Raw genomic sequence first — 22,343 nt, forward strand, 5'->3', positions numbered from 1 at the left:
TTAATGCAAGTTTCACCTGCAAGAATTCCTTTGTGTTTCACTGGAGTCCGTGATATTGAAAAGTTTTCTTACATTTTTCGTTACTATAAATATATAAATACATATATATATATATATATGTACATATATGTGTAAATACGAGCATGCACATTCCGCTGTGCGCACATAATCTTCGGCTATTATGAGTTGGGCCACAAGGGTGAAAGTTTGCAGCTGGTGGCAGGTAGTGATAGCATCACAATTTATGCAAAACATGACAACGGAAAGCGGACGGGTGGTAAGTGGGAAAGTGGGTGGCGTGAGGACCAAACCCGGAAAGCTGTTCAGCTGGCGAAGGGGGAAGGGGAAAATTGCTGAAAATCTTGCATAAATTGCTGGGCGCTCGAAAGTATGCAATAAAAATCACAACAAACATGTGTGTCAGCCAGAGCAACCCGCTTTTTTCCCATCCTCTCAGCTGTCTTTCACCTTTTTTCGTATTTTTCGAAAACCCTCCGCCCTCTACCGCCCTTTTTTCTGCCCCCCAACCATTGGATTTTCAACGTTTTTGACAAGCTCGACGCTTCGACGGTGCACCGAAGATTTTCTTCAATATTTTCACATATAACATTAAGTATTTAGCAATCAGCTTTCATTTGTGGGAATATGCTATATGTATATTTATATTTAAATTATTTAAAGTTTCGTATAAATGTGATAACAAGTCATAAATTTGTTCAGTGTTTGCGTTATGCTTAAACCACTAAAATTATGCAACACTGGCTAGTGCCACTCCCACTCTGGTATTAACGCCCACGCCATTTGGCGCCATGCGGTAAAGCTTTTAATTAAAGCATTTGCATTTTAAATCAGTCCTTTCTATATTTTTGTATGTGTATGTGTGTGTATGTATATACATATACACATATATATATAGATATATCCTCGCACACCATTACACCTGAGCGGTGTACCGCAAGTTATGCAGTTAAAAAAAAAAAACAGAGAATTTTTCCCGCACACTTCGGTGGGGGCATCATGCATTTTTTCTATGCTGCTCACTTTTTTACATACTTTTCTTTTCTTTTGTTGTTTGCAAATGGCGGGCAGTGCTTTTGTGCCTTAATTGATTTCGCTACATGTGTGTGTGTGTCTGTGTGTAAGTGTGCTAATTTTATGATTTGAATAGTGCTCCTTTCCGCTTTTCCTCTCTTCTGCTCTCTCTATCTCTCTATCTCTCTATCTCCCTTTCTCCTGCGTCTCCCTTTTTCCCTGTGTGCGTAACTGTGTGCAATTAAGTGAAAAGTGCACACAGAAATAGAGCCCAGGAAATTGCAATTGTATTTACCCGTATATGTTTGTTTGTCTGTGTGTGTGTGTGTGTGTAATGTGCGTACGCGTGTGCATATGTGTGGGTGTCTGTGGACTTAGACAATGAACCCAAGTGCAATAATTAATGAAGCAAAGCAAATCGAGGGAGCTGTAATTTGATTGATTTCCCCACAAAATGGCTACTTTTCATTGTTTTTTTTCTATTGCTGTGGCTGTAAAAAAAAACTTCAATTTAATGTGAAAGGATATCTGAGACCGAGATTTTAATTACATTCATGTCCATGTCCAACTCCATGTTCTGTAAGTGCATTAAAAAAAAAACGGGTTTAAAAAACAATTTGCAAGCAGCAGGGGAATAACTAAAGCAAATAACCACTAAATTCCCTTGATTTTCTTTTTTTTTTTGGCTCAGAAACAGCAGCAGTTGTTTTGTATTTGAAAACCAAAACCCAGTTAAATTTCATAAATAAGTGTAGAGTTGATTCACTGATTCCCATCATTTCCCCATCAAGATTGTAACAATAATTGCTATACTCGACAATTGTTCGCAAAAAGTTTCTGTGCTCAAGTTTGGCAAATCCAATTGCAACTGAAATTAGAAATGCAGCAGCAACATATGCAGGACATGTTGGCCATGTTGACACAACTGGCAATTTGGGGTCGAAAATGTTTTTGCCTTGTTCCTAATGCCAGGGACCAAAAACTGACTGATTGACCAAGTTCAGGTGGCATGACGCCAACTAACTGCTTGTTGCAACTTGTGGCACTCGCAGAGTACAGCCATATATCCCATATATATGTATGTATATATATATATATATATTACCCACTTAATTGCAATTGTCTGCCAGCTGCTGAGGAGTCTGCACTTTGGTCTAGGGTTGCATGCGTCCAGGGTTGTCGCGTGTGTTTATGCATATGATATGCAAATATTGTGGTATCAGTGTATCCGCACACACATGCAACCGAAATTGCCTTGCATCTGCCGTTTCTACACTGTGCAACTGAAGTGCTAGAAAAGTTTAGATATTTAGTTAAGATTTGAATTTACTTTGATGAGACTAGATTTAATTTTTTTACAAGTATTTTATGTGACTTGTTAGGCAATGGAAATTCCAACCTATGCATTTGCCTAGTGTATTCGCACTTGTGTCTCGTAATTTTTGTTGCCACTTTTGCAGCTAACTTTCGTTGGAAGGGAAAAGACAACAGCAATTTACACAACACATTTGCTTAATTTATATTTATAACGTTAGCGCACACCTACAGTGGGGATGAAAAGAGAGAGAGAGAGAGAGAGAGAGATGGGGCACTAGTTTTTTTTTTGCATTTGCATAATCGCTGCACGGTGGGCAGAATTTAAGCTCCCCAAGTGACTTTCGCATCTTGTTCAACTTTAAAGCTGACTAGACAAGAGGAATTGCCGCCGCAAAACCGAAACCGAAGCCCCAACCATTCCGGCTATGCCATCCATTAGTCATTCAGAGGGGTTTCCGTTTCCGTGCCATCATGGGCGTGGGTAGGAAAGGGGGGGGTGTTGGGGGGGGGGCATTTGCAACGTAAAGGGTTGCGTCTGCCACTTGAGACGCGCTCAGAACGTCCGGCAGCGGCAAATTGCAATTGCTGGCAGTCGGATGATGCCGGCTGCATTTTTTTTTCTTTTTTTTTACACATTAATTGTTTTTTGTGTTTCGTTTATCAAAGCGAAAAAATAGCAGATATGAAGACGATATCTTAGAGTTTTATGGCAAAATATCAACTTCTTTATCTAACAAGATGATTTTAAATTACTATTACAATTTGATATGTGCATTATACACTGCACAATGTCTTCAACTTAGGGCTCATACAATTGTATTTAATTCTTCCTGGATTGTTGCACATTTTTTGTTGCACTGCTGGTTTGTTTTTTTTTTTTTTGCGTCCTCATTTGCCATTCCGTTTTCATTAGGCTGCAGTGTAGAAAAAAGTATTGCCCACTTTTTGGGGGCCACATGCCTCTAATGATGCAGAAAAGCAAAGACGATGATGAAAGGATGCAAAATGTTCAGCCATACAAAATGTAATTACAAATGAAAATGCAATACAACAAAAGGCGGGGTAATGGCGGGAAAAGCGGGAAAGCAGCACGGCAACTTTTCACAATTTTAACTTCAGTTGCAGCCGCCGCAAAAAAGTCGAGAGGATAAAATCAAATTTATTTTTTGTGTGTCCCTTGGCTTTTCTCTTTATTTATTTTTTTTTTTACTGCTGAAATAAACCACAAAGCGCAGTCATTGCTGCATCATCCTCAATCGGTGGTACATACATACACATTTATATATATATTTATATATATATATACACTCCCTTCTGCTTCCTGACCATTCACCTTCAGTTTATCGTTTTTCATTTTTGTAGTGGACTTTGGATTTATGCGCGCACTTGAATTTGCATTTGGCCGCAGACCAACCAACACACAAAAAGGGGTTTTTGTTTTTTCCAGCTGCCTGTTTTCTTTTTTATTCCTTTTTTTTTTTTTTCTTTTTTGTGCACAATAGCCGCAACAAAGCAGGAAGAGAAGCAACTTTTAGCGCGGGGGGAAGGGTGAAAATCAGGGAAAATGAGCGGCGGTTCGGATCGGTTCAACAGTTGAATGGCAGCTTAAAGCGGCGCCATGCCCCAGCTTGATTCATATAAATGGCCGGCGAACATTTACGGTAATTTATTGAAACACACAACTTCCGGCGCCGCATGCAACATGCAACCGTTGACAGCGCAGTGCACACAACGAAATATTTATCATTTTTAATTGGCACAATGCACAATGGGAATTTGTAATGCACATTTTAAGATGAGTTACAAGCTCACTTCTTTAAAATTAACTATTAAAGCCAATTGAAAAGTTGTCTAAAATAATGCAATAAAAAGAACATCAATAAAAAACAGCAGCATGTTGAGGTTTGAAAAGAAGAGGTCTGTCCATATCATAATATTTTGATTGTTGAATGTTTTTCTTACCGTGCATTATTCATATTTCTGTGCAACAGTATGTGTTTTTTTTTGCGGCAAGACTACAAGAGACGAAAATTGAATTCTATTGCCAACGACACTAAACATAAATCGGAAAACCAAAAAATAAAAAAATAATAATAAAAACAAAAACACCAAATGAAGTGAGCTCAGAAAACGCGCGCACATTAATATCAATTGAAAATTGGCAATTAAATTATAAAATGAACGGCCGAAATAAATCGGTCATAAATTGTACAGCATATCCAGTGTTGGATAGTTTGCGATTTGGTTCGAAATTGGAATGCATTCAGGTGACAAGCTTAAATGGGTTTTTGTGAAAACCCAAAGCATTTTATTGCTCGCTCTTGTGCAAAATTAAAATGAAAATGGCCATCATTTTTAGTTTTATTGTTTTAATAAAATATCTAGTGATGCTTAAACTTAAACACAGCATTAATTGAGTTCGGCACATACATACATACATACATATCCTTCAAGAGTTAACCTGTGGAATACGTTCTTTAAGTTCGTTCACTCCTTCTGGCACCCTACACTTTTCGCCCTCGGCTCGCTGTCATTGTCAATTTGGCCTTCTAATTCTCGGGCTGATTTCAATTTGAGTCCACCCACCGATTTCTCCGTTTTCGTTGGTCTGCGAATGACATAAATATTTGATGGGACCCCAGGGTCAGAAGTTTGGGGGGATAATGTGTAATGTGTCTGTATTTGTGTTGGGCAAATGTACTGCTACCCATTGAAATTGTTCCTCTAATTTGATTGTTTTTGTTTCCATTTCTGTTGTTGTTGTTTTAGTTGTTGTTTTTTTTTTTTTGTTCCTGTCGATTTGCGTCACCCGAAATGCAAATGACAAACGAATTTTATTTGCTGCCGTTTGCTGGCAACTAATTAGGCAGCGACATTTGTGGTCGACTTGCTGCTATTTTCGCTTTTTCTTTTTTCTTACGACAAATTTCCATTTCCATTTCAATTTCGCGTGATTTAATTAAATGTCAAAATGAAAATTTTCGGCAATTTATGCATGGCAATTTTCCTTTGGCTCGCCAAACGAGAGGAGAGCAACGTTTCTGGGTGGCTTGGGCTTGGTGATGGTGTCACCCCCGGAAAAGCTCATCCACAGAACCACAAATCTTCTGGCTTGGAGTTTGCTTTTGCTTTCGCTTAGATTTGCTTTTCATGGCCGCAATCCGCTAATGCGTCTAATTGCATTTTTGGGCTTGGAAAAGCAGGCAGCACAGTTTTCTGCTCCACACGTGTGCATGTGCATGTGTGTGTGTGTGCCTGATTGCAGAGAAGTGTGTGTGTGTGTTAGCTGCTTAGGCAGGTGCCCGCATTTCCTTGCTAGCCTTAAAAATAGATGGTGGAAAATGCAAAGGTGCTGCTATGCTGTGAGATACATCGTTAAAAGTATCGCATGATAGTGAATATTAGTAACATATGTATCTGCGGCTCACACATTTTTTTATTTTACATACAATAATTTAATCAATACCAATTGTTATACCAAAGAAATGATCAGATGTATACATTTGTCCTTTTGCAAATCCCATAAATCAAGACCCACTTGGATTTGTCTCAGCCGTCGTGTTTCTGCAGATTTTCATCGCCTGTCTCGTTTATCCTGACAGAACCACACGAACATACACACACACACACACACGAACACACACGCGCACACAGAAAGCGAATATCTCGGCACGGAAAATCCAACCGAAAAACCCCTCATGTGTGCTTGTGTGGGGTGCATTATTTCTAATTAGGAAAGTTTGTCTGTCAACTGAGGCGAGTGTGCGACAGACGGCAATGGGAAAACTTCTTTGACTTGTGCCGAAACCCAAACGGGCAAATCAAATTCAAGTAGCGCCAAAATGGCAAATGAAAATAAAGGCTGGAAAAATGCAAAATGAAAACTCGGATTTCCAGCTCTCTTCAAGCGCAATTGAGAAGAGCAAAGCTCGTGGCGAACACAATTGCCACACTTCATCATCCGTAAACTTGGTCCAAAGTTAATGAGCAATCCACTCTCTCTCCCCCCTCTCACTCTCTCTCTCTCTCTAAATACACAGTTGTGTGTATGTGTGTGTGTGTGTGTGGGGCAACATTTACATTTTGTATAACTTCCGGTTATCAAGTGCATAAGCATAAATGACAAAACCCATAACTCAAACACAGACAGGAAGCGCCAGAAATGTTTAACTTTTGCTTTTCACCAACTTTTACTCTCGTCCTTTGAGTTCTTCCTACCCCTGCCTTTCCCTCAAATTTTTAGGCTTTAAACTATAAAAATTTTCTGTCTTTTAAATCACATTCTAAAATATTGTATATTTCCATTTCTTCGCCCCAATTTTATTGGTATTGTTACGTTTCGAATTTCTTTGCCAAGCTACATTTTTATTGAGACAAGTTTGTAAAATTGAATTTAATTGGCTATTCGCATAGTTGCCGAAAATGTTTGTGCTGCTTGCTCTAATTAGATGGCAACTATTCCACTTGGTAAAACAATTTTGTAAATTCTGTTGGATATGGATCTGACATTTTGATTTGAAGTGACTTTGCGGTTTTCAAAAATTTGTGTTTAGATTGTCACTCGTGTAATTCAATTTCAAAGGCATATTTAGACCAATTAGCTATCATAATTTTGTGCGTCAACTGTAATTTTATGTTACGTATTTTTTAGTTTATAATTTTTAAATCGCATTATTAACCACTGGCTTGTCAGTTTTAATTTGCCAACAACGGCGCCTGTCATTTTCATAATATATCTATTGTGTGTCGCAACGTCCAAAAGTGACATCCAACTCGTCCATTATCCTTCATCGAAGTCCTTCGCGTCTGTGGGGAAAAAAAGGCAATTAAACAAAAATGGCGTCCAGGTGGGCGTGATGTTCCATTGAATTTATCGTAATTGAATTTGGCAATTAGTATTCGACTGTTATCGGGCATAATTCATTGAATATTACTAACCAAATGTATGGTAATGAATGGAGAGCAATAAAAATGAATGGTAAAATATGTTCCATAGCAATCAATGGGAAATATTCAATTTCCAGTGATTAAAATTAGCCGATGACACAGAAGTTTCACATTGGGCGGCATATCATATATCCGTATACAGACATATATATATATATATATATATATAATTTATTCCATGGCAGGAATAAAGTTCCATTGCCGTTTTGACTTGGACTAGTTTCCGGAATTCATTGCATACATCTTTGATGAAGTTTGGGGATTTTCGGGCTTGGCAAAAGTTTTTACATTATACAGTTTATGAACTTTTCTCCTCCATCTCTCGATGACTGATTTGTATTTCCATTTCGTTTCATAAATATTTAAAGTTCTTTAGCCATGCACACCTCTAAATATATATTTATTTTTAATTTTTTATCGCTCACCATTTAAAGTTGGATAACAAACCACGGAGGACATGCATTTGCCAAAAATGTTTATTTATATTGTATGTATATGTACATATGTATGTACATAAAATACATTCTATGTATGTACATCCATTATTTATGGACTTTTCGTATGCCCATGCATATACACGGATATCTGCCTTGTTTCGCCGGCCATTTGCAAATCCAATTAGCTTAGATTAAACACATAAAATGCAATGACAATAAAATGGGGGGAAAAAAAAAATAAATAAATACAGGAGCAAAAACCGTGGCGGCGGGTATTTCCTCAAAAAAGGATGCAGCGGAGGGACATTTCTCCATCGAGAGGGACAATAAATCTTGCATACAATTTATTGACAATGCTTTGGGGCGCTGAGCAAACAATGTCCTTCCGTTTCGTTCGGCTCGGGCCAAAAGGACAAAAGGGATATGCAGCCCGATGCGGGATTTTACAGCGGAGCATAGTTGCAGCGCTGAAACTGCACTGTATATATATATTTTATGTTTGTTGAAATTAACAATTAACGCCAACCAACGGAAATTCCGCGTGATTTATTTATTTTCCTCACAGAAAGTTCGATAAAAATCCAAAAAAAAAAAAACCGACAAGCTTAAATTGTCAAAAAGTATAGAACACAAAATTTATAATGTGCTTGTTGTTTGCTAGTTTGTTGCTCATGTTTTTTTTTGTAAAGTAAGTAAACACTTAATATGATTAAAAAAAAAAAGAATTTTAAAATGTTTCTTTAAACTGCACTGGCGTAAAATTACATAGTATTTTACTCGACATGTAGCAGTTCGGTTTATAGCAAAGCTTGCGCATCTTAAAAGCGCTAGGTGGCGCCACCTGTCAGGATGTGCGTAGAATCCTTTGAGATACGTTAAAGCACTTATATATTTTTTCTTTAAAATATATTAAATTAGAGTAGAAATGACTGTAAAGTGTAACGAGAATCTTACTTAATGCGGTTGTTTTTGATTTTTTTTTTACCATGGTTTGCTTTTTAAAGCTTGTGAAAGCAGTTGCCATAAAGGACAATGGGTGCCATAAATTGTTTATGGCAAAAGCTCAACTGGCGGAATTTGAGGGAACCCAAGGAGAAATGTTAAAAGTGATGGCGATATATATTATAAATCAAAATTCCGACAAGGGGACCAAGTTTAGGCAAGCAGAAGTGATCTAAATGAATGACTCGCGGGCAAAGGACGCAAACTGAATTTTAATTGAAACAAGAAGCATGATTCAGTTTTCGTTGCCTGCGGTTATCTAAGGGATATTCGGGCAGGAATTTGCGGTGGTAAAGCAGACAGGCAGACTTTGCGGCAACTTTTCAAACCAATTCGGCTCTTAAAGTTCTATGTTCGCTTTTCAGCCAATAAATTGTTGTTGAATTATTTTCCGTACTGCAACTATTTATATTGTTTTGACTTTGCCTAGTCCTCCGGTGCCAGTGCCGCACTTTAGCTTCAGTTTCAGCTTCTGTTTCTGTGTTTCTGTTTTTATTGCTGTCGCTGACAAGGCATAAATAAAATTCTTGGTTTGTTTTTAATTTGTGTGTGCCCCCTAAAAACAAGTCCAGTCACTTCTGTTGTTGTCAGTTTTATGTTGCTGTTGCTGCTGCCGCTGCTGCTGCAGCTGGTTTGGCATATAAAAAAGTGCAACACTGCGGCAACTGTTGCAAGTATTGCAGCCCCATGGTCTACACCCAAAATTTGGGTCACTGCGGTAATGTTCTGTCGAGGTTTTTCACTTGTGTGCACTGTATTTGATCCTTTTTTTTTTTGTCGTACTTTTTTTTTCGTTTTTGTTTTTGGTTTTATAGGAGACCAAAAAGTTAATTCTTCAATTGCTTCGATTTTCCCTCAATGGCTTCTCGATTTCTGCCAATTATGCTGGCCATTTTTCATAGATGTTGCTGCTGAAACTTTAATCGCATTTTTGGCCACAGCAGCAGCAGAGGCTATGAAAAAAAAGCGAAGATGAGGGGTAAAAACCAACACAAAACCTGCTACTAGAGAGGGCTGGGAAAAACTGAGAAAAACTGGGAAAACTGGGAAGTGTATATGGAAAATGGTAAGAGTGGAGCAAAATGCGTTGGGCAAAAAAACTTTGTGCATATACATTTATCAAATTGTTGTTGCATTTGGAGCGCAAATAAGTGGTTTATGATGAAGCCTCCTCTGCTCTCGTCTCCCCCACCGCCGTGTTACCACTCCTCCAGCCTTTATGGCCAGCTGCCCTTTAACCCTTTCCCTCCCTGTTGTTGCTGCCGCTGTGGGTGACGTTGCTGTTGTTGATGATACACTGAACGAAAGTTGTTCTTCTAACTTGTGTGTTTGTGTTGCTTGAAGAGGAATTTATGTGTCAACTTCCAGGAAACTGATGTTATTATCTTAGAGAACTGTACAAGTTATTGCGAGGAATATAAATCATAGAATCAATTGATTTTTCTATGTGTATGGCTTTTGCTGTTGGTGTTGTTGTTGCTGTTGTTGTTGTTTCTGTTGTTGTTGTTGCTGTTGTTGTTGTTGCTGTTGTTGTTGTGACTGCTGTTGCTACTGCTAATAGTGCTGTTGTTACTATTGGTGTTGCTCATGCTCTAGACGGTGTTGTTGCTGTGTGCTGCTTCATTTTGCATTTTTACGAGCATTGCCAATGTCGTGTGTTGTTGCTTGTTGTGTGTGTGTTGAGTGTGTGTGTGTGTGTGTGTTGATGCTGGCATTGTATGCAAGTTGTTGCTACTGGACGCTATAAATTGTTTATACGGTTCACTTGGCTTTCGGGCCATTTGGGATCACAGCAAAAGCAACGCACACACGCAGACAAACACGATGGAGGCAAACAAATTTTCATTGGACGTGCTTGAAAATCTATTAAGCGTTGATAATTCAGCGTTTTCCGGCTTTCCAAAAGGGTCAAAACAATATAAATGGACAAACACGTACACATAACACATAACACATCTTCTCATGTGTTAACATTTAATTGAAGCGCTGGCAAATACAGGAAAAACATTAAGCTGATTTAATAGCAATAAAAAACAATCCATAAAACCCAAATACATATATACATATATATATATATATACACTCGTTTGTATGTATGTTGAGACAACAAAGGAACGACAACGACAACAACCATCATAATAATTTTATTTGCCTCTGATAATCGTTCGCTTAATTGCATTTGAAGTCAGGCGTAAGGAAATTTGAATTATTGAAACAATCTCAACAACAATACTGAAATTGCAAACAAATGTCAGCAATAAATTCAATTAAATTTCCCAAAAGAGTTGATAATCAATTCCCATTCCACGAATGAAAATCAAAATGGTTTATTAACCCAGGGAAAAAGATTGTTTAATTAATAAATGGCCAATGGTGGAAAAAAAAAGGAAAAATATAATGGCATCAGCGAATTGACGACAACAAAATCTGATATGGAATTTAATTAAGGTTGAAAATCTGTTGTTTATCAAAAAGGTTTCAAATAATCCAATAAATTAAGCGACACGCTAATTCTACAAATTGTGATATTATATAAACGAGCATGGGAAATGATGAGATATTCGAATGGATACATTTTCATTTGATTAAAAATTGTATAGAGTTTCATATGTTTAGATGGTATTTGGTAATTATAATTTTGCAGTTTGCTTTTAAAATTCCAACAATCTGCTAGTTTCCTCAATCTGTTTGCGGGGGTCCTTTTGTCTGGTCGGTGACCAAGAAACATACATTTTTCTTATAGATAGAGACGGGCTACAGGTATTCCGTTGAATGCCAGTCCCATTCATCTTCGACCTCGGGGGTAGCCATTTTGTTTTATTTGTCCTGCTTCTGGAATCCCTTCTACTACTCCTTTCCATCTTATTTCTCAACTGATGCAGCTGCTTTGTTTCATCTCTTTTTCGGCTGCGGGTTTTTGATGCTGATTGTTCCAGAGCCACGACATTTCGTGCTCGGTGACAATTGTTTTTGGCCCAGCAACAACTAACATCAACTACAATGACAAGCTGAACGAGAACAGAAGACTGTCGTTCTACACTCGAAATAATAGTTCGATACATTTCGAAGTTTCATTAAAAAAAAAAAAATATATATATATATGAATATATCTGGATATGACTATATGAATATTGCATATGTGCAAAAAATATCCAATTAAAGAATTGAAGTTAAGAAATATAATTTCAGTGCACCCTACCCCTCTTCCTTTTGCTTGAATGTAGTTTACAGCACCGCGAGGCACAAAAATTCTTAACCATGCCACATGAAATATGGTTGAGCTTGAGGTTGTTGGTGGGTGTGGATGGGCCGATGGGTGGATGGGGTTACTTTTGGTGGCTTTGGGGGATGAGGAACGACTTGAATTATAAGACGTTGTCCTTCTGGTTTCAGTCTTTGTGCGTCGCCTCCGCTCATGTGGATGTTGGTGGGTGGAGGTAAAAGGGGGAAGGGGGGGGGGGGCTGGTTAACAACCAAGAAGCAGCTCACTAAAACAAACCCCCTTCTTTGCCTTGACGCCGCTGCTCTTTTATGCCTTTCGCCATATAATTTATATACGCTCAAATATAAATAACAATGAAACGAGAAGAACAAAATGCGTCGCACATTCTGCTTTTTGTCTTGCCGCATTTTCATTTTATTTTTAGCGGTTTGTTTTGCTTGAGTCAGATGCTACGCAAAATGCCCCAAAGCCTTCCAAACCAAAACTCCCCGTCGCCTTTTCAGCCACTTTTGGTTTCAGTTTTGACTAACTAATTATAAGCCAGCATCACAAACGAATTGTGTTTTGTGTAACCAGCAATGTTGTAAACCGAAACAGCATTAAATAAATAAACTAATTATATAAATACATGCAACTGGACGCAACGTAATGACAAATTTAATTTCATTATTTATAGCTCAATTCGGCAATTAAAAACGATATTTGGCATCATAATGTTTAAAAGAAAAATATGGCAAACTGCGACAAAAAAAAAAAATAAAAAAGACGAAACAATTGAGGCAAGACTACTTCAAATTCAAGTGGCAGATTGCTTTATCTATTTCTGCTGACTCTCGATGTCTGCCAATTGTCGCCAAAGTCTGACCAATTGCAAGTTGTCTGCGAGAGTTTGGGGATTTTCTAGATAAAAAACTTGAAACCAAAATGTTGGTGCGGAGCAGCCAGCAAAAGCAAAAGCAAGAGCAGAGGGAGGGAGTGGCCATAAAAATTACTTAAACTACAAGGGTAAACTTTTCTGCAGCCGCTTAACAGTTAACAGTTATAACCGCAGGGGGTGGGGGTTGGAAAAGCTTGAGAAACGGGCGGGAAAACCACTCCTGGACTTTGGCCATCATATTGTCCATCAGTGGCGGCGTCTTGGAGTCAAGTGCTTGGTCTCTAATAAGTTAACTGGTCTGTAAATTGTCTGGCTCGGTGTACCAAGTCCTTGTTGTTGTTCCTTTTTGTTTCTGCTATTTTTTTTTTTTTGTTCTTCCTTCGTCCACGCTGCCTTCGTTATCCTCGTGGGCCATATTTATTAAGTTATGGTCAATAGTGGAATTACAGAGCTATTAAACATTGTAAGCATCGTAAGAAATATTGTCGTGACAGGCACTATTTTTTTAATTGCACAGAAAAAAAAATTCCTTTTTAATTTTCGCCTCTTCATGAAGCTCAAAATTCAATTCGTTACCGTTGTAATTAGTTTCTCAACTTTTGTTCATTGCTACAAAATATATATGTATTTAAACGTGCTCAGGCATTAAAATGAACGAAAATAAAAACACAGAAAATAATCCTCAAAAAGCAATTGCTTTCGGCATTTCCCTCGCTTCTCACCTACTTTTGCTCGCTTTTCCCCTTAATTCAAGTACTTTTCTGCGCTCTTGTATAGTTGTTGCCATTGCCACACTGTAATTGGCAATCGTAGCAAATTCTATAACTGATTTTCAGTGTTCGGTTCGGTGCATTCGAGCGTTGAGCGTTGAGCGTAATCAATTAATTAACTACAAAATCGCAGTCGACGTTAATGAAGTTGTGGGCAATAATACAGAAACATGAAAAATAGCAAAAACAACAAAATTATGTAGCCAGCAAACACAGAAAAAAAAAAAAAAAAAACAAGAAAATACCAAAGCCAAAATCAATTGAGTTTGATTATTTGCATTTTGCATTCGGATTTGCAAACTCTATGGATTCTGATTGAACAGAGCTAATTAGTGATGAATAGATGAATCGTCTAACTGAAACGTTACATTTCTAAGAGGATTTAATTGCAAAATGTGAATACAACAATGTATAGGTGTTTGTGTAATTGAAGTGACTTGGAATGAATCTGAAATTTATAGATTTTTATTCGATTCGCCGGTGGTTTCGCACAGCATTTTAATTATTTCTCTCCCCTTTTTTCTTTTTTTTTTTTTTTTAATAAAACTGGAGTCTGTATCGGATGACGGAGAAATGCATTCAATTGTTTGGCAAAAAAAAGTTCAAGTTCGGTCTGTCAACTCATTTAGTGTCAGTTTGCAGTTCCAGACTCTCGAATGCCACAGAAATGTTGCAATTCCGAAATTCAATATATGTTATGCGTTAGTCATGCTCTATTAAGTTGTAATGAGAATAGGTAATTGATTGAAGGGTGCCCAGGCTGATAGGAATTGACCGAAACCGAATGCAAAAAGCCAGTGCCGAAAACTTTAATCCATTGATGGATGGCAATGCGAAAAACCCGAGTTCACCGCAAGAAAATGAAAACTGAAACTGAAATAAAAAAAAAATAAAAAAATGACAATTTTCTTGCCTTGTGAAAAAGAAATGTCGAAATTTTATATACAAAGTTTAAAACTATCTTTTTCAAGCACCAACTATGTTTTATAACTTTAGATGACTGCAAATTTTCTCTCACTGCATTGGCAGCAACGACTATAGAATATCATAGAACTGAAATCGCTTCAGAGTTCAACTTGATTGAGTGGCAAGCAGCGGTCACGTGTCGCTGCAAATAAACAGATTTTCATTCCAATGCCACATTCCAATTCAAATTCAAATCGACACTGAGACACTAACTAAGCGACAGAGAGGGAAAATAAAGTGCAAGCGAGAAAGAAGGAGCGATAGATATACAGATACGTGGAAAGATTCAGATTCTGTTTCAGTTTCATTTTCGGTTGCAGGCTCTCAAATGCCGGCCACATTTCGTGTCCTTCGTCGTATTCAGCATTCACTACTAATTCTTGCCACTGAGATTTGCATGTTAATGGCGAAAAAGGGGATGGTTGGTAAGTGGATTGAAAAAAGGAGTTGGTGTGGGATTTATTTTACGCCCATTTGTTGCTGAATTTCTTTGGCGGCCGCCCACTGAATTTCGCATCCTTTTTCATCGGTTTCAGTTTCGGTTCGGATTTTCAGTCCACCGAATTAAAAGTTTAGACCGAAAATAAGTGAATACTGCTACCTCCAATTACTTGGGCTTATTAGAATGTAGCAACTTTAAAAACTTGAGCATGTAAAATGCTAATTATTCAAGGCGGATTAAATTCAATTAGAAATCAAGCAAAAGCAAACCAGCAGAGCAAATAAATTCAAATGAGATAAAATTGACCTTTTTCACCAGCCACACATTAAATATTCCGTTGCCCCGTGTATACGTATGTATACACGATTATTAAGGTAAAAACTCAAACATTTTTCTCGCTCAATTTATTTACATATTTTTGAACGATCGCCACAAACATTTTTGTTGGTCTCTGTCATATCCTTCACCTAATTTTTGGCTGCCGGCTGCCGCTGCTGTGCTTCATGAAAACTAGATTATGGTCAACTTAGTGTTGGCTACCTTTTATTTTTGCCAACATTTTTGTGCGGTCAACTTTTTCGGATGCTCTGCTGCTCTTGTGGTCGCAAAAATGTGGCAGCCATACAATTAAAACCGCAAAAAAAATGTAAAGGCAGGACGCACGTGAAGGTCCCACAAGAGCGGTCTCTCTCTCTCTCTCTCTCTCTCTCTCTCGCTCCGTGCCTGTTTCCGTCTCTTTTCCCTTCTGTATGCCGCCCCCCTCCCCCCCAACACCCCCTCGTGCTTTTTTTTCTTGCATTTGTTTGGGTCTTTTGTATTGTGTTTGTTGTCGTTATGGTCTAATTATCTCTATTTATTTATGCTACTGCCAAGCAACTTTTGTTTGCCATCTCAAATGCTGCCTATCTCTTTCCCACTGTCCTTCCGTCCCTTTCGCTTCTTTGTTTGTTGCGTTTTGCTGTTAGTTCTCCTCTATTCACCATCTTTGTCTTGTTCTTTTGCTAGTTATATATATACATATATATTTTTTTTCGTTTCTCTAGCTTTTACTCTTGTTAAAATCTCAAACACACACACACATGTATGTAGGCACTTAAAAGATAATCTGCTAGGTAGTTTTCTAAGAATATTTGCATCAAACTATTTTGTGTATGCTATCCACTATGGCAATATATATATTTTTAAATCTTAATTACAATTTAAACTATTTATTCTTTCGGTGTATGGTAAAGGGAGACAGAAGTGACGAGGTGACGCACACACGCACAAGCACAAGAAAGACAGAGATAGAAGGCTGGGCTTACCTTTGCTTTTAAGGCCCAGACATTTCGTTTGGACATTATGTTATTACAGCTGCCTGCCATTTCTCTTTCGCCCCAGCACCAACAACTACAACTACAACTACAAAAAAAAAAAAAAAAAAAAAAAGAAATGAGAGAAAAACTAAAGCCAAGGCAACCAAATTCACCTCACCCTACAGTGGAATTTGTGCGCTGGAAGTGGATTTGGACCGTAAAAATGCAGATAATGGGTACCCAGCTCATGTGGGTGCAGTTTTTAAGCCATATCTAAAAAAAAAAAGAAAGAAAGGGCTGTAATTGTGGCATCCCCCCTCCTCTTTTGCTCGAGCAATTAACAAAACAACTTGAGTATCAAAGGCATACCGGGCGTATGCGTAATATGCTATTGGGTGCACAGAAGGCAGAAAACAGAAAAGAGCTTCAACCGCTAACTTGTAGAATAAAACTTCGGTCGGACTTTATTAAATGTTGATGCCATAAATTCGATTCGAAAATTAATCTATCAGCCTCTTACCACGCCCCCCCCCCCCCCCCCTACCTTGCTTTCCCCTCTTCTTTGCCCAGAAGCTTTTTGGATTCTTTGAGTTTTATTTTTTAATGAGTAGTTGAAGCGTTTGAAGAGCAGCAAATTTACAGTCAATTAAATGCGGACTCCCCCAAGGAACCCGCCATAAACTCATCCTTATTATATTGAGGATATTGAGGCGAAAGAGACAGAGAAAGAAAGAGAGAGTGAGACAGAGAGTAAGGGAGGCAGAGAGAGAGAGACTCGACTTATGCCTAATGAGCTGAGCCAAAATCTGAAGCAACAGGGAAACTCAGGGAAATATATGTATAAATGCCAAACGAGTGTGAGTTGTGTTGGGTGGATGGGTTGGAAATCGAGAAAAGTGGAATGTGAAGGAAATGCCTCACGGGCTTCTCCAATCACGAATACATAATTACAATCGAAAATGCTTTTCATTAATTTCGAGTGCGCTTCAAGCTTCCGACAAACGGAAACAAAAAATTAAATATAAAAGGACAGGTACAGAAACAACAAATTTCTTGTTGAAATAATCTTGAAATTCGTCTGCTTTCAATCTCAAGCGCTTTTTTTGTTTATAAATAAGAACAAAGTTTCAGGGAAATATATATTAAATCATCTCTATAGAGGTGCTAAAAAGTATGAAACCAAAATGTTTCTTTATTAATAACTCTTCTTTTCCCATTTCCAATAAACCGTTTGAAAACTGGCTTCAACTCAAATTTACCTCTTTGCCCTTTCAAAAATCAAGTCTTCTTCTGCAAAACTCCCACACAAATTTGTTTGGCAAATCGGTACAGAATCTTTGAGCATTTCAATTTGTTTTCAACTTTCAAGCTATCGCAGGGCCAATTATGCGCTGGAGTTTGGGGTGTAGATGGGAATTATGAGCCAGCGGATTGATACCCCAGCTCAGATAGATGTATATAGATATATATATGTATATATATAGTATGGCGGCACGAGAGGGAAAAGTTTCTAATTGTTTTTTAAGTTTTACCCGCCTCAGCCACGTTCAGTTTGCCGCTGCGGGCGAATTAAGGCACTGAAATATGCAACTAACGTGGAAAAAAAAGGACTAACAGCAAAGTTTGAGCTTAGCCAGTTAGGAAAATTTAGCAATAAACTTTTATTTAATCGATTTTAACACTTGACTGAGGAACGTCGACAAAATGATGATGATGATGATGAAAATACCTACCTACCTAACTTTGTATCTTGTATCTTTATCTGTATCTGGAATCTTCAAGCATTTCGTCTTCTGGACGACAGAAGAGTCAACCGGAATTTCAATTCCAGTCACACAAACTTTTTGTCGCCAAGCATTTTCCTTTGGTTTTTTCTGTGTTTTTTGTTTTTTTTTTTTTTTTTTGCCCTTCTGCTTGCTGCTGCTCAGAGGAACATAATGAATTTTTACAGTTAGTTGGCTCGTGATTCATTTTCTTGAAGGCCAACGTGTCCTGCTGCAAACATCAAAAGGAGCTAAGTGGCAAAAGCCGAGAGCAGACGAGAAGCCAGCCGAGAAGTGAGAAGCGAGAATCGAGATCCAATAGAAACGAGAAAAGTTTCGCCCGGGCAATAGTTTATTCCACTTTGCTACCAATTAGAGCATTGAATTGTGCCAACAGCAGGTGCACAATCATCAAAATACCACCCAATATAACTACCCAACCCAAACTCAATTCGAATGCCAGAAGGGCGGACAATTCATTTGTGATATTATATTGCAGTCGTTGTCGGTCTCGATGGCAATCCCCTAATGGGGTTTATTGAGACATCATCAATCTAACTTTAGTCCACTTCCGTAGCGATTTACCCCCGTCCACCAATTTTGACCCCCGACAATTTCCCAGGTAGTTTTGTGCCGTGTGCATGCGGCCAACAAAAGTTCCAATAAAATGGCCAATTCCAGACAACACAATTGCCAACACAATGGCGAATGCCAAGAAAAACAGAATCGTTTTTGATTTGGCTTCAATTTACGTTGCACCATAGTTTTCAATTGTTATCGGTTTATATATTTTTTTTTGCGGATAATGATATCCAACACGCAGCTCACATATGTTCATTAAATTTAAACTAAAACTTTTATATTGCATTCAAGGTAAACGGTAAAAATGTTTCTCTGAAGAAGAATGTATCATTCCAAAGAAATGTAGAGAAATAAAGTGTGTTTCAAAAACTCACTGCTTAACCGCAAGGATTATGTTTCACTAGTGAAATTCACTTACTTTTTGCCCAAAACAATTTGTGCTGCAAATTCCCAACACTCGAGGCCCAAAAAAGTATGCAACAGAATTTTGCACTTTACTCATGTCAAAGTTGCCCTCACTTTTCCCTTCCTTTTCACCTTTTGAATTGTAAGTGGGCAAAGGTCTTGTCTGCAAAGAAAAAAAAAATGAGGGAAATATAAGTAAAACGTTTTATATATATATACATATATATTTCAGTAAAAGTATATGTGTAAAATAAGGAAACTTTTTGCGACCCATCTAACGTTTTTTTTTTTTTCTCCCACTCTGTTTCTTTTCAGGTGAGTAAACGCAATTTTCCTTGGCCAGAAAAAGAACACATTGATGTGCAAAAGTGAAATCCTCTTTGATGTTCCATGCGGTTTCTTCACCCGGGGAAATCTATGAATATGTGTAGGTGGTCTTGTTTATTTATTTATTTTTTTTTGTGGGCGGAAATGTATAATTTTTTGAGGTAAGTTCGTGCACCGGAAGTGCCGGAAGTTAGGCAAACTAAAGGATATAACTGAGCAAAAGGGCATTTTGCTAATTGCTTCATTAAATGTTTGCCTAATTTCGTTCGAATTAGCTGTGTGTCCAGCAGTGCCTCACGCACACCAACATACACAAACACACACACACACACAGACAGAGGCACGCACAGCATCTTATTTGTGCCTAATGACTGCCACTCGAAATACCCATTAAACCACCCAACCACCCATTAGTCTGCCATCATTAGGTGAATCTCTTTTTCACGATTTGCGCTCAACTGTTGTAACTGTTGCAGTTCATCTCCTGAAAATGTAAGGAAATCGACGAAAGGCCTAGCTTCAGATAGAGCTTTTCACTCTGCAACAAGGGAAATACGAACCCACCATACTTGCTACAATTAAGAGAGCGAAGTAAGAGAGCGCGATGGGCGAAGAGAATGATTTGAAATGAGTTAGGACGACGGGTTTGTTTTGTTTTCGGCCTATGCGATTGTTTTTAAATGGTTCTAAACTTTTAAATCTTAAGTATTAGCTAGGGAATGGAAAATGCAAGTCAAAAAAAAATGAAATTTTATTTGTTTAATAATACATAAAGTACATATATTGTACTTACATATGATATAATTCATAAGGCACAACTCGAATGAAACTAGAAATTCAGATTTAGTTTGTTTCTTTCCAAAAACAACTTTGTACATATCTCTGCAATTCGCAAAAGCTCTATTAAGCCGGCTAAACGTGATCGCAATGCTTGGTCTATCGCGATTTTTCAGCGATTTTCACCTAATCAAAACACCAAAGCTTTTCCTTTTTCACCACATCGTTGTTGCAAAGAAACGAGGAAAAACAACATAGAGACGGCGAGAGCAAGAGATGAAATGCCGAAGAAGAGATTTTCCGATGCAAATGCCATTCGGCTTTTCACTCGACATTGGTATTAGTGCACACACAAACATACATATACGCACACACATACATATAGGCACACAAGGCGGATGCTGACTGTTTGCAAAAAAGAAAATGGAACAGAAAGCACAACAACACAATGTTGCCCGCCATCTCTCCGTACTGTCACGTGTGTGTGTGTGTGTGTGCTTGTGTGTGTGTGTGTGAGTGTTACTTGTGCGTGAGTGTGCGTGCTCGTTTCTTGCTCGGCAAAACGAACGCTCGTCTGCAGCACTTATCTTCATGGGATAAATCTCGCTGCTGGCCGCCGCAGTCTGTTTTCTATACGGGCGTAAAGCGGTCGTCGAGCACGGTTAATAGAAAAAAAGAAATACAAACAAACAACAAAAAACAAACACCAAACCAAAAAAAAAAAAAAAACAACATCAATAAAAATAACGAAGAAATAACGCAAATCAACGAAATACCAAAAAAAAACATAAATATTTGGCGAAAATAAAGTAATAATAATACCTTTAAAAAAAAAGAGAAATAAAGACGAATTAGAACAAGCGGCAAATGCAGCAAAGAAGCGAAAGGAGTTAGATAAACTTAGGTAGTCTTGGAAATAACAAATTAAAAGTAATTAACTATAATGAACTTGAATGAATTTCGAAATTTATATATATACAAATTCGACAAGATATCAATTATTTAAAAGATAACCAAATCAAAACGCCGACGACTTTGTTAGCGCGCCCAAAAAAGAGTGCTAGAAAAAAAAGAAGCGAATCAGATATAATATGAATATTTTTTATTCGCATCGCTTGAATATATTTTTTTTTAAATATTTTTTTATTGTTCTTTGCAGTGTGCCAAGTGAAAAAAAAAATCAAGATATAAAATTTATGTACATGAATAAGAAAAATGTAAACAAATGATAATAAATGAAAGACGTATGCGTGTGTGCGTGTATTTATTTGTTGTTTTCTTTGCTTGTGTGTGTGTGTGTGTGTGCGTGTGTTTGCTGAAGCATAAAAACAACAATAAAATATATAACAAACAAAAAAGAGGAAAAGCAGCGAAATGAGCTAAAGAAAAGTCCGGAAAATGGGATTGGGGAATATGAACAAGAAGCAGCGCGATAACAATTGCAATAAAAACAAGCACATAAACACCAAGAGCAACAACAACAACCAGTGTGTGTGTGTGTGTGTGTCAGATATTTGTATTTGTGTGTGTCAACGAAATCATCATCACAATCATTGTCTTCATGTTCGGTTTCATCATCGATAAGATATTCATTAAATAGGCTCTTCATTTCGTTCTTCCGCAATTTTGCGATTTTCCTTTGCGGCGTAGAAAGTGCTACGCGCAATTTTTCCTTCGTTTGCTCAACTTAAAATGCAGTGTTTTCAAATTTTCCATTTATCTTTATATTTATTCTTAATTCTAACAATTATTTCGTTCAGTTATTATACAATTTAAATGAATTAGATCATGATAAAAGGCTTTTTATTCATTTCGATGTGCAAATATTTCGTCATTTCACACATATCCATATTCAACCTTAAAATTCCGATCAATCTAAATGCATTTATGGGCTTAAGTTTTGATTATAATTTAACTCGGTGGGCAGCTAATAAGACGGCTCATCATCGAAATTGAACCGAACTATTGGACATAATTAAATCGGGCTTGTCCATTCAATTGCGGGCTTTTGGACTTTAACCCGGGAATCATCATCACTATTGGCAAACACCATTTATGGCTGCAACAATTTTGATTGAGCACCCAAGCGAATTTAACTCATTCAATAGCTTCAGAGATTGCCATACCTTTTGTTCGACTAATTGTTTATGGATGGATGTTGTTGTTCCAGTTGTTTTGTTG

The 22,343-nt window shown here is 37.7% G+C and overlaps 2 protein-coding genes across 9 annotated transcripts in view; both read left to right on the forward strand.

Annotated features, from left to right (window-relative positions):
- CG15465 (uncharacterized protein) overlaps window positions 1–22,343 on the forward strand; it is a 169,106-nt gene that overhangs the window by 58,769 nt on the left and 87,994 nt on the right. The window contains exon 3 of one of the 2 annotated variants that reach the window (NM_001297948.1): window positions 19,374–20,971. The gene's annotated coding sequence lies outside the window, so the exon portion shown is untranslated. Of the gene's footprint in view, window positions 1–19,373; window positions 20,972–22,343 lie in introns of those variants that run through there. The other variant, NM_131978.3, reaches the window with a different exon arrangement.
- The window catches only part of rg (rugose), a 169,106-nt gene that overhangs the window by 58,769 nt on the left and 87,994 nt on the right, over window positions 1–22,343 (forward strand). The window contains exon 3 of one of the 7 annotated variants that reach the window (NM_001297949.1): window positions 19,374–20,971. The exons of 5 other annotated variants lie outside the window; for them this stretch is intronic. The gene's annotated coding sequence lies outside the window, so the exon portion shown is untranslated. Of the gene's footprint in view, window positions 1–19,373; window positions 20,972–22,343 lie in introns of those variants that run through there. One more of the 7 variants, NM_167028.3, reaches the window with a different exon arrangement.

The sequence above is a fragment of the Drosophila melanogaster genome, chromosome X, assembly GCF_000001215.4.
Source record: "Drosophila melanogaster chromosome X".
Classification (NCBI taxonomy): Eukaryota; Metazoa; Arthropoda; class Insecta; order Diptera; family Drosophilidae; genus Drosophila; species Drosophila melanogaster.